The sequence below is a fragment of the Propithecus coquereli genome, unplaced genomic scaffold, assembly GCF_000956105.1.
Source record: "Propithecus coquereli isolate 6110/MARCELLA unplaced genomic scaffold, Pcoq_1.0 Scaffold104, whole genome shotgun sequence".
NCBI lineage: Eukaryota > Metazoa > Chordata > Mammalia > Primates > Indriidae > Propithecus > Propithecus coquereli.
Genome location: NW_012134303.1, coordinates 2811190 through 2823136, shown reverse-complemented (window position 1 = coordinate 2823136; position 11947 = coordinate 2811190). Strand labels below are relative to the sequence as shown.

The 11947-nt window shown below is 37.5% G+C and overlaps 1 protein-coding gene across 1 annotated transcript in view; it reads right to left on the bottom strand.

The window, feature by feature from the left end:
- IL1RAPL2 (interleukin 1 receptor accessory protein-like 2) overlaps positions 1 to 11947 on the bottom strand; it is a 538096-nt gene that overhangs the window by 256574 nt on the left and 269575 nt on the right. The gene's annotated exons all lie outside the window — the stretch shown is intronic.

Sequence of the window (11947 nt, the reverse complement as noted above, 5' to 3'; positions counted from 1 at the left end):
GTATTATTATAATAACAATAACTATTAACAGTTGTAGAGCTATTATGAAATAAGAAAAATTATCATTGTTAACATTTTTTTATTTCAAAATACTAAGAGGGTACAGATGTTTTAGGTTACATGGATCGCTTTTGTAATGCTTGAGTCCCAGTGATAGGTATGCCCATCATGCAAATAGTGTTCATTGCATCCATTGGGTAGGTTTTTCTCCCTCCCCTCCTGCCCCCTCCTCTCTGGTTGATTTCCACTGAGTTTTATGTCCCTCTGTGCATATGCGTGCTTATCAATTAGTTCCGATTTAATAGTGAGTACATGTGGTGCTTGTCTTTCCATTCTTGAGATACTTGAATAGGAGAAAGGTCACCAGTTCCATCCAGATTGTTGCAAAAGACATTAATTCATCTTTGTTATGGCTGAGTAGTACTCCATAATATACATATACCATATTTTATTAATTCAATCATGAGTTGATGGGCACTTGCGTTGATTCCACATCTTTGCAATTGTAAATTGTGCTGCAATAAACATTCAGGTGCAGGTGTCTTTTTGAAAAAATGACTTCTTTTCCTTTGGATAGTGGGACTGCTAGATCAAATAATAGGTCTACCGTTAGTTCTTTGAGGAATCTCCATAATGTTTTCCATAGAGCTTGTACTAATTTGCAGTCCCACCAACAGTGTATAAACATTCCTTTCTCTCTGCATCCATGCCAGCACCTGTTGTTTTTGGACTTTTTAATAAAAGCCATTGTAACTGATGTGATATCTCATTGTGGTTTTAATTTGCATTTTCTGATAATTAGTGATGTTGAGCATTTTTTCATGTTTCTTGGCCATTTGTATATCTTCTTTTGAAAAGCTTCTGTTCATATCTTTTACCCACTTTTTAATAGAGTTGTTTTTTCCTTGTTGATTTGAGTGAATTCTTTTGTAGATTCTGGTTATTAGCCCTTTATCAGTTGTATAGCACATAAATATTTTCTCCCATTCTGTAGGTTGTCTATTTGCTCTGTTGATAATTTCCTCAGCTCTGCAGAAGCTTTTAAATTTAATCAAGTTCTATTTATTTATTTTTGTTGTCACTGCAATTGCCTTTGGGGGCTTCTTCATAAATTCTTTGCCCAGGCCGATATCCAGAAGAGTTTTTTCAATATTTTCTTCTAGAATTCTTATGGTTTCATGCCTTACATTTAAGTCTTTTATTCATCTTGAATTAATTTTTGTGAGTGGTGAGAGCTATGGATCCTGTTTCACTCTTCTGCATGTGGCTATCCAGTTATCCCAGCATCATTTATTGAATAGGCCTTCTTTTCCCCAGTGTGTAATGTTGACCGCTTTGTCAAAGATCATTTAGCTGTATATGGATGGTTACCAGCTCTTCTTTGTAGGTCTAGTAAAATTTGGCTGTGAATACATGTGCTCCATGGCTTTGTTATATTGGAAGGTTCTTTATTACTGCTTCAATCTCATTGCTTATTATTGGTCTGTTCAGGAGTTCTGTTTCTTCCTGATTGAGTCTTGGGAGGTTGTGTATTTCCAGGAATTTGTCCATTTCCTCTACATTTTCTGAGTTTATGTGCATGGAGATTTTCATAATATTCAGAGATGATAATTTGTATTTCTGTGGTATCAGTTGTAATATCTCCTTGTTCATTTCTGATTGAGCTTATTTGGGGCCTTTCTCTTCTATTCCTGGTTAATCTAGCAAGAGTTATATCAATTTTGTATATCTTTTCAAAGAACCAACATTTTGTTTCGTTGATCCTTTTTATTTATTTTTTTTTGTTTCGTTTTCCATTTCGTTTAGTTCTGCTCTGACCTTAGTTATTTCTTTTCTTCTGCTGGCTTTGGATTTGGTTTGCTCTTCCTTTTCTAGTTCCTTGAGAAATGTCATTAGATTGTTAATTTGTGATCTTTCTGTCTTTTTGATGTAGGCATTTAAGGCCATGAATTTTGCCCTTAGGACTGCTTTTACTGAATCCACATAGACTTTGGTAACTTGTGTCCCCTTTGTTGTTCAGTTTGAGGATTCTTTTGATTTTCATCTTAATTTCATTATTGACTCAATAATCATTCAGCATAAGGTTGTCTAATTTCCATGACTTTGTGTAGAATGGAATGTTTCTCTTGGAGTTGATTTCTGGTTTTATTCCACTGTGGTCTGAGAAGATACATGGTATGATTTCTAATTCTTTAAAATTTGTTTAGACACGTTTTGTAGCCTAAGATGTGATCAATCTTCAAGAATGTCCCATGTGCTGATGAGAAGAATGTATATTTAGTAGTTTTTGGATAAAATGATCTGTAAATGTCTGTTAGGCCCATTTGTTCTAGAGTCCCATTTATGTCCAGTGTTTATTTATTTTCTGCTTGGAGGATCTGTCCGATTCTGCCAGTGGGGTGTTGAAGTTCCTGGCAATTATGCTGCTGTTTGTTTATGTCTTTTCTTAGATCTAGTAGGGTTTGCTTTATGAATCTGGGTGCCTCTGTGTTAGGTACATCAATATTTAAGATTGCCATGTCTCCTTATTAAATTGCTCCCATTACCGTTATATAATGACCATATTTGTCATTCTTTAGTATTGTTGATTTAAAGTCAATTTTATCTGATATGAGAATGGCTATACCAGCTTACTTTTTGTTTGCATTTGCATCGGATATTTTTTTCCATCCCTTCATCTTGAATCTGTATGAGTTTTTGTGGGTTAGATGTGTTTCCTGAAGACAGCAGATACTTTGGTTGTATTTTTTCATGCATTCAGCCAGCCTCTCTGTCTCTTGAGTGGGACATTCAGATCATTCACATTGACAGATAGAATTGATATGTGGGCTGCTTTTCTATTCAACCTGTTGGGTAGTACCTTACTGTATTTTATTATTTTATTTTATTTTATTATTATTATAAATTTTATTTTTTTACCTCTTGTGCTATTGTTTTATATGAGCTCTAAGCCTTAGCTTTTGGGTAGATTTACAGTGGTGGATGTCTATTGTGCTGATCCATATATAATGCAGTTCTCAGTATTTCCTGCAGGGCAGGTCTGATCTTGTCAGTGTTTGCTTGTCTGGAAAAGTCTTTATTTCTCCTTCATATATGAAAGTTAGTTTTACAGGATACAAAATTTTAGGCTGGCAGTTGAAATCTGTATTTAGCTTGATGGGTTTTCCTTTGTAAGTTACTTGATGTTTTCACCTCACAGCACACAGAAGTTCCTCCTTTGTGTTGACTTTGGCCAGTGTGATGACTACATATCATGGTGATTGCCACTTTGCAATGAATCTCCCAGTTGTATGTTGAGCTTCTTGAACCTGGATGTCTAAATCTTTAGCAATACTAGGAAAGTTTTCCTGAATTATTCCTTCAGATAGGTTTTCAAGCCCTGTGCGTTTTCTTCTTCATCTTCAGAAATGCCTATGATTATTATATTTGGCTGTTTTAGATAATCCCATATTTCTGGTAGGCTTTGTTCATTCCTCTTAATTCTTTGTTCTTTATTTTTGACTGATGTAATTGTAATGGTAATTGTAATTTGACTGAAAAAGTTGTCTTCAGACTCCGTATTCTTTCTTCTGTCTGGTCTAGTCTATGCTTAAAACTTTCCACTGTGTTTTGTATTTCCTTAAATGAAATTTTCATTTCCAGAAGTTCTATTTGTTTTTTTTAATATGTCAATCTCTTTAGTGAATTTTTCATTTATTTCCTGAATTGTTTTTCTGGTTTCTTTGAGTTGGTTTTCCATTTTCTCTTGGATTTCACTGAGCTTCCTTACAAACCATATTTACAATTCTTTATCTGTCATTTCAATATTTTCCTTTCAATATTGTCCATTGCTTGAGAGTCCATTGTCCTTTTTAGGGGTGTCCTTTTGTTGTGATTTTTCATACTTCTAGAGTTCTTTTGCTGATTACTTCTCATCTGGGGCAGCTGTCACTTCTTATTCTTGGATTTTATTTTGTTTAGATGGGGCTTTATTTTCTTCCCCTCTCACTCATAAGGGAGTGTCTGTAGCATATGTTGGTAAGAACCTTTGGCTTTGCTTGTGGGTGCTTTGATGGAGGGGGGTCTATGTTCTGGATGTATGCCATGGTTCTAGATATTCTTAATGTGATGGTATTTTCAGTTGCTAGTTCTTTGTGGGCTGTAGCAGTGGTGAGCTATGTGCATGGACAGATTTCCTGTCTCTCTTTGATGAGGGAGGATGGAGGTCTTTAAGATCATTTCTCTTTCCCCAGCCCTGTGGTCTTCTTAACAGAGTGAATTGTATTGGGATGCCCAGTTCAATCTCTCAGATAGTAGGTGGTGCTTGTGGGTAAGAATCAACCATGCCCTGTATGATTGAGTCTGTAAAGGGCTGTGCAAATTGACTTCCCTTTCAGTAGGTAGTGCTTGCTGGAAGGAACAAGCTGCAGTGTTGTTTTGAGGACTTTTGACCAGCTCTAGCCCCTCAGGAGAAGCACTGGAATGCCCCAAGTGGTGGGTAGGGCCCTGGAACTTCCAGGAAAGTCCTTATTCTCAACCACAGCAGTGGGGGAGTGAGGCTGGGCAGGGCCGGTTTGGGGAGCCTCCCCTCAGGCTCCACAAAAGCTGTTACAGTAGCTGTTTTGGTGGAGGTCAAATGTCTGTTCCCAGCCTTCTGGGGAATGTCACCAGGGAGGGGCTTAGGTGGCCCCATCCAGCCAGAAAGTCTGCTTATGGAGGTGGGAGCCATCTGAGATCCACAATCTGGCTGTCCAGAGCTGGTTTTGCTCTTTTCTCCCCTCCCTTGCTTCACAGTTTCCTTCAGGCATCTGCTGGTAGGCAGGAGCTCAAACTAGCTGAGCTCCCCAGCAATGGCACTGCAGGCTGGAAGCTTCCCTGTCCAAGATCCCACCCTGGGCTGAGAGCATGGCCTTCCTGTAGGGAAAGGAGTACTCAAAAAATGCACTGCGGCTGGGACCCACACTGTGCTCTCTTTTCAGTTCTGCCCATACAGCCTCCCTCAAGATTAGTTCACAAATCTCCCCTCCATGCCCCTAGGCAACACTATTGAGTCCTGGGGATATGGGATCTGGCCTACGGGCCTATCCCCCAGTCCCAGAAGATCAATCCCTGACTGTGCCAGAGAGAAGCGTGGTGGTCCCGAGTTGTCTATGGGGTGCTCGAGTAGGTTTGATGTTCCTCTGCTTTGGGGTGTGTCCTGCTCTGATGGAACAGCTGGGCAAGCAGCAACAGACAGGGCCGGTGAGCAGGGAACTCACACTCTGAGCACCCTTTAGTCCTGTGCAGGTCGTTAAGAGTAAAGGTTTGAGCCCCACTCTCTATGGAAGCCCCAACAGAGGGGAAGCAGCAGCTCCTGAGAGACCTGGTTCAGTGTCTCCTCGGAAGGGAAGGGAAGGGAAGGGAAGGGAGGGGAGGGGAGGGGAGGGGAGGGGAAGGGGAAGGGGAAGGAGAGGAAAAGATTCTGAATGTAGGACAACTAGCACTCTGTCATCTCTGTCCCTCTCTCTATTAGGCAGCCCACGTGGAATGTCCAGGTTCTGGAGTCACGCAGATCCCCCGGGACCCACCAGCTCCCTGTGGCTCCCGCAGTCTGGGTAGGAGTTGGGAAATGTTTGTGTGGGCATGAACAAATGAAAACTGAGAGTCTGACGGCCCCTGGGTGGGACAAAGGCACATGATGAGTGGAGAGGCAATATGGCACCTGCTGTCTCAGCTCGGGTCTGTGGTAATGGGGAAGCATCCCAAGGGGGCTGGCAGCCTGGTTCTTTGTCCTCAGGAAGCTTCCAGTTCACTGTCAGCAGCAGCTTTTGGGCTCATGAAGGTAGAAAGGCTCTCCAGGAGCTTGGGAGCCTGCTGATTGCCAGACATGTGAGGGAGGGAGAAACAAACCGCTCCTCCTACTCTTTTCACTGGACTCCAAGCCTCTTGGGGGTTGATCTCTGCTGATATCTTGTTCATTCTTGTTCTTCTTCCCGTGGAATCTCTTGTAGGTTCTGGCACTTTTCTCTTGGAATTACACCTGATCTATGATTGTTCGTTTGTATTTTCTTTTTCATCTAAAACTTTTCTTTCTTTCTGAGATGATCTGGAAGCTGCTGTCTCTTGTCAGCCATCTTCCTAGCTCTTCTGTTAATATTATTTAACTGTCTCTGTTAGACTGATAGATTTTTCTAGGATGGAATTTGGGACCTAGAATAATGTTACCATACCTATTATGCTATAATAAAAATAATGCAAACTTTGGAGTCAGACAGATCTGGTTGAAATTCCATCTCTGTCACTTACTAAATATGTAGCCTTCGGTAAGCTATTTCATCTCTCTGGGGCTAAGTTTCCTCATCTGCAAAATGGTTCAACACTATCTATTACTAGTATGAGATCTTATGAGGAATAAAATAGTATATGTACAAATGCGCATTGCAGTTCCTGGTACATAGTAAATTCTCAATGATTTTGGTTCCATAAAGGTAAAATTATGGTTTTGGCATTAAAAAAATATGATGAAATACTCTCAAGGTTATATCAATATCTCAATAGGACATAAGCTTAAGCAATTATCCCAAACACCAATATATGCGTAGTGAACTGGTCAACAATCACGTTATTTAAGAGATATTCATAATCAGCTTGTAACATTACAATAAAATCTTTACTAAACTGTTAACTTTTTTTCCATCTCATTCTTAAAAGTCTCAAAACAAGTACAGCTAAGTAATAGAAACCTAGACAAAGTAAGGGAACCAGTTTCAGTCTCTGTCATTAATACTGCAGCCAACTCTTAGGGAAAAGGTTTGGCCCAGATTTTCCAGAGTTGTAAATAATGCACATGTTGTAAAATCTGGGCACCAGAATGGTTTTCAGTTTGGGGTAGTTGATGCTAAGCTTGTGCATGTTAGCCTGAATAAACAGATCTTTTGGAAACAACTCACTAACCCTAGAATGTCTACAAGGGAAAGGGAATGCTGCCATGAACCAACTCCAATTATGTGTGCCAAGAAAGCTGAGTGAGTTCATGATACCCTCCTTCCTCCTCTCCAAACTCTTCAAAGTGCACAGTTATTCAAGATTACATGAAGGTTTTTAAGGAGTTATTTGAAAACTAAGAGGTTAAGGAGATAATACGAAAGATAAATTAAAAGAAATCTCTTGTTACCACCATTATACACACAATGCCTATACCAAGTCATGACTCCAGCTAATGAAATAATCATGTATTACTATCTGTATTGACAATAATTCCAGTTTGACATTTTAGCTCAATTGGTTGGTAGCTAGCTTTGGCTTGTTTATTCTACGTGAACTTTAGAAAGAGTTGACTAGTTTTGCAAAACTGAACTGACTCATGGGTATCTTAAGTTTCCATTTTTAGTATTTGCTATATTGAAGCAAATTAGTGGGCAATTTATGATTTCAAAAGGTTCTATCTTTGCAAATTCTTAATTATTTTCAAATAAATATCGTAATTGGGTTGAGATTACAGAGCTATGTCATTGTGTTGAGTGAAAGCCTAAGAGCCCAGAACCTTTAATACATAAAGTCCTGCCACAAAGAAAGTCACTTTCCCTTTTCCCATCTCTGTTTTGGCAGTTATTATATTGCATTGCAATTCTGCTTATACATCTGTCTTCCCCACTAGATCGAGAACTCCTTACGGCCAAGAACCTCATTTTACTCACCTCTGTATCTCCAGGCTCTAATACACTGTTTGGCAATCAGTAAGAATTCAATAAATGTTTTTAGGTAAATAAAGGTTAAATAAACATAGATTTGGTTGAATAGCTAATTTCCTAATTTGGGGTTCAACTAGTTATTTTTTTTTCCTTCTAGTCCTGAGTATTGGATTAAATGTTATATTTTGATTTATTCTCTTACAGTCTTTTACAGTGGTCTCTTAGGGGATCTGATATAATTTTCAGTAGACAGTGATATGCTGGGGAAATCGATTTCAGATGAAGATTAACACTCCTTATACACATAGAGATAGTTTGAGATAGTAGCATGTAACAAAGTCATGAAATATAAAATCAAATAGCCAGTAAATATAAAATAAATTCTTAATGAGAATAGAAAAGAAGGAAAAAAATCTTCTGTACCAGATCATATTCATCTAGAGATGAACTATTGGCTTTTTGAAATATCTGAAATAATCCAATTAGCTCGGACTGTTCTACTGTTCTGAGTTTTTCTGATCTGCCTTACGGCCCCAGGCCCTCTTTTCTACTCTTCAACACAGAAAGAGAAAGTAAACAGTGTTTGTGTTTATTTTCTCCATAACATTGCCTGGATTCTTCTCAATCTTAGGAAACTTCCAAGAAGAAAATTATCATCGTCAGTGAGAAAAACAGAGCACATTTTCAAATTCACCCTTAATTAAAATTAAATGGCAGATCTCAAATCTTTGCATCCAAATTTGTTCATGTTTTTTTCAAAGCTGCTAGTAGTATGTTATAGCTTATAAAGCATGCATTTGGGTCCTATAAAAAACACCGTATAAAAAAGGGTCTACCTATCATGAATACATTTCAAATGGAGCACATGTCCCTATGACATTTTAATACTTCAGTATTAAAGGTGCAATATAAATTAATATATTGTAATACAATGTTGTTTTTTGTAGAAAAATCATTGAAAATATATTCCCTTTCAACTGCTGAAAAGGGAATTAGCCCTGGTATAGCAAAGGTTTATTTTTCAAATTTAAAGCTAAATTTCCCTTCAGAGCAAGAAAATAAATGGAGGACAACAGGACCAAATTGGATTTTGTGTGTGTTTTGTACATTGTTTTTATCTTTATATTTTATACATTACTACAGGCAGTTTTAGCTGCATAGGCTTGCTTTGTGAGAGCAATGGTTTTCAGATTATTTTGTTAAGAATGTGTTTATCATCTCAATATATATGGTTATTTGGTTAAGAGTAATCTTCTTTCAGCATTACAATGTGAACACAATTTAGCAACACCAAACTGTCATCACGATGTCAGCAAAAACGTATGTAAATTTCTAGAACCTTGCAGATGACTAATGGATTATACTATGGGAGCGAGAAAGTCAAGATGTTTATTTTCCTCTAGAGACACAACAAAATATCTATACTCATGCCAACTCCATGCACTAAAAAGTATTTATTTGTACTGAATTTTTTCATTTACTGGGTTGCCTTTAGAAATATCCAGAACTGAGAACTGAGTGTAACCCTCAAACAAATACATAAACAATTATTGCAGACCATATTACCATGTTTTCTAAAACCATCTTAAAGCTGGTACTCAAGTGTTCCCCATACATTTCTTATTTTACATAAAATGGCTACATGGGATATTCATCCATAGGCAAATGGAATTGAGAATGCTCTAGAGAAACTAATTAATGTTTCTTTTGGTTGTCTACTATTGCTTAACAAACTACCCCTAACTTAGTGGCCAATGACAACCATTTATTCTGCTCATGACTTTTGGGGTAAGAAATTTGAAAAGAGTTTGGCTCAGTGGTTTGTCTCTGATCTACAGGGCATAAGCCAGGGCAGCTGGGCTGGACACCTTCTTCACTCACATGTCTGGTGCCTTGGTGCTAGTTGGCCACTCTTTCTCTCTGTCTCTACATAGTGTGTCATCCTCTTGTGCCTCTCCATGTGGCTGGAGCATCAAGCAGCACTGTGGTTTCAAGAGACCAGTACAGAAGTTGCAAGTTTCTTTCCACCCAGCCTCTAATATCTCAGAACATCTGCCATACTCTATTGGTCCAGTAAGTCCCTAAGGCCAACTCAGATTCAAGGAGAGGGGAATGAGAAACAATGTTTAGATGGTAGAAGTAGCCAAACATTTGTGGCCAACTTTAATCTACCACCATGTTGTCTAAGATTTTAAGTGATGGGATTTGGGAAACCCAAACTCAGTAATGTGCTTAGCCATTTGGATTAGGTTGTTGTATTTTTTGGCAGTTCTATTTTAGTTCTTCTTTGAGTCCAAAGATGAATCTGGACATTTCATTACCTTACTGAATTCTGAAAGTTTTCCAGATGTAGACAGGGAAGTCCAATAGCCCCAGTTATCTTTCTCTATCTCTTTTTTACACCTGGAGTTTTCTAAACTCTCGTCAATCTGACTGCAGATCTCTCACTGACACTGAGGACCTCTTTGACATTTATAGTGCCTCTAATGTCACCTTACAATTGAGGTATAAGAGCAACTTACAAAATGATTTCCAATTGTGAATAAATGGTACTAAATAAATCTGTGAAAAGTTAAAATCACTTAAAATTAACTAGTCATGTGCTCCTTGAAATGTCAAAGATCTGATTTGACTGATTTTGCTTTTCTTTCTCTGAGTTATATCGTTGTTTTAACATCTCAGAGATACAGCCTTTCTGGGATGTAAAATGGACAGGTTTCCATCTTTCTGTCTATAAAGTTGTTTCCAGATTGTCTTATAAACTAAAATCTGAAAAGTTCAGCCTTATATCTAATATAAATTGGAAGTAAATTATTTTAGTAATTGTACATTTCGACAGACAAGTTTGAGAAGTCCTGCTCCAAAGCAAGGAGAGGGACCCTAGCAAGGGGATGCATTTCATTCGGGTTCACTGAGTGCAAGACCTGTAGGTGCCATTCAGGACATCTAGAAGATGTGTGCTTTGTATAAATATGTATTCCAACATAGGTATATATGTCAAAATACCCTACCAACACTATAACCCTCTACAATTACTAAAATAATTTACTTCCAGAATAAAGGGAGTATCTCCTAGGAGCCACAAACATAAAATTCACTCATGTTTTACTTGAAATATTTGTGCAAATTTTGCTTTTTCCTATTTAATATACAAGTATTCATATAAAAACAATTTATCCACTTCAGTCTCCACTTTCATGATACAAGATCATCGTATCATATGGTTTCATGTAACCCCTGGCAAACCACAAAGTACTCTTGGGATATTTTATCTCAGTTTGAGATGGAGAGATGTAAGTAAAAATTATTGAGGAATTAGGGTGTTAGCACATCTTGATTTGGCTCTAACAAAATATACTGACTGAAAAATAATACAGAGGATGTGAGTAGAGTCATAGTCTAATACTTCAACATTATTTACAAAATATTTACCACTTCCACAGTCTAATTTTGACAACACGTTTATTATTTTCTCTTCTTCTTGTTTTAAAATACTTAACTTTGATATGCATATTGCTAGGCTGCAATTAAAAACTACAATGTGCTATATTTCATTTTGGAAAAATGAACAAGCTCTTAGGAATATAATTTTCTCTCTCCTATTTTCAAGATAGAAATAAGCTTCTAACAATCCAAGTTGGATTGTAAAGATCAAAAGTTGAGTCAAAAGCTTCCAAAGTGAGTGAAATATTGGAACCAATTTGTCTTTCCTGACTGTATAATTGGTGAGTACCATTATGGTCACAACTTTCAATAAATCATATATCCAATGTAAGCCCAATACATTTCCAGAATGTTTACTTAGTTCTTTTGTGGTTCCCTTGTCTAGAATTGAAGAAATTTGGAATACTAGGATGAAATCCAAGATAGATGAAAGCTCACAAATGTTACAGGACATAGTTTAGATTAAAGGCCACGGTTTGAAAGAGATCTTAGCAGGCCTCTGAATTTCAAGTTTACACTACTTGAAATTATAAGGATTAGTGGTAGGGAACTTTAAGAAGAGGCATAATACCTTGTGTCCTTATTTGAGTCTGTAAAAAGACAGTAGCACCCATAAATCAACTTGTTTGTTTTTCCTAACACCGTATGATTCATAAATATTCAGAATCCCAACCTAAAAACAAGTTTTAAATAGCCCTGGATTGGGTCATTGGATATAGTATTATCAAAGCATTTAAACGCTGAACCGAAGAGCTGTGTTTTATTTTAAGAAATGCTTGATCTTCAGGAGATAATATTCTCCAAATAAAAAATTTTGGCTGACATGTATGAAAAGTTTACCATATCAATCACCA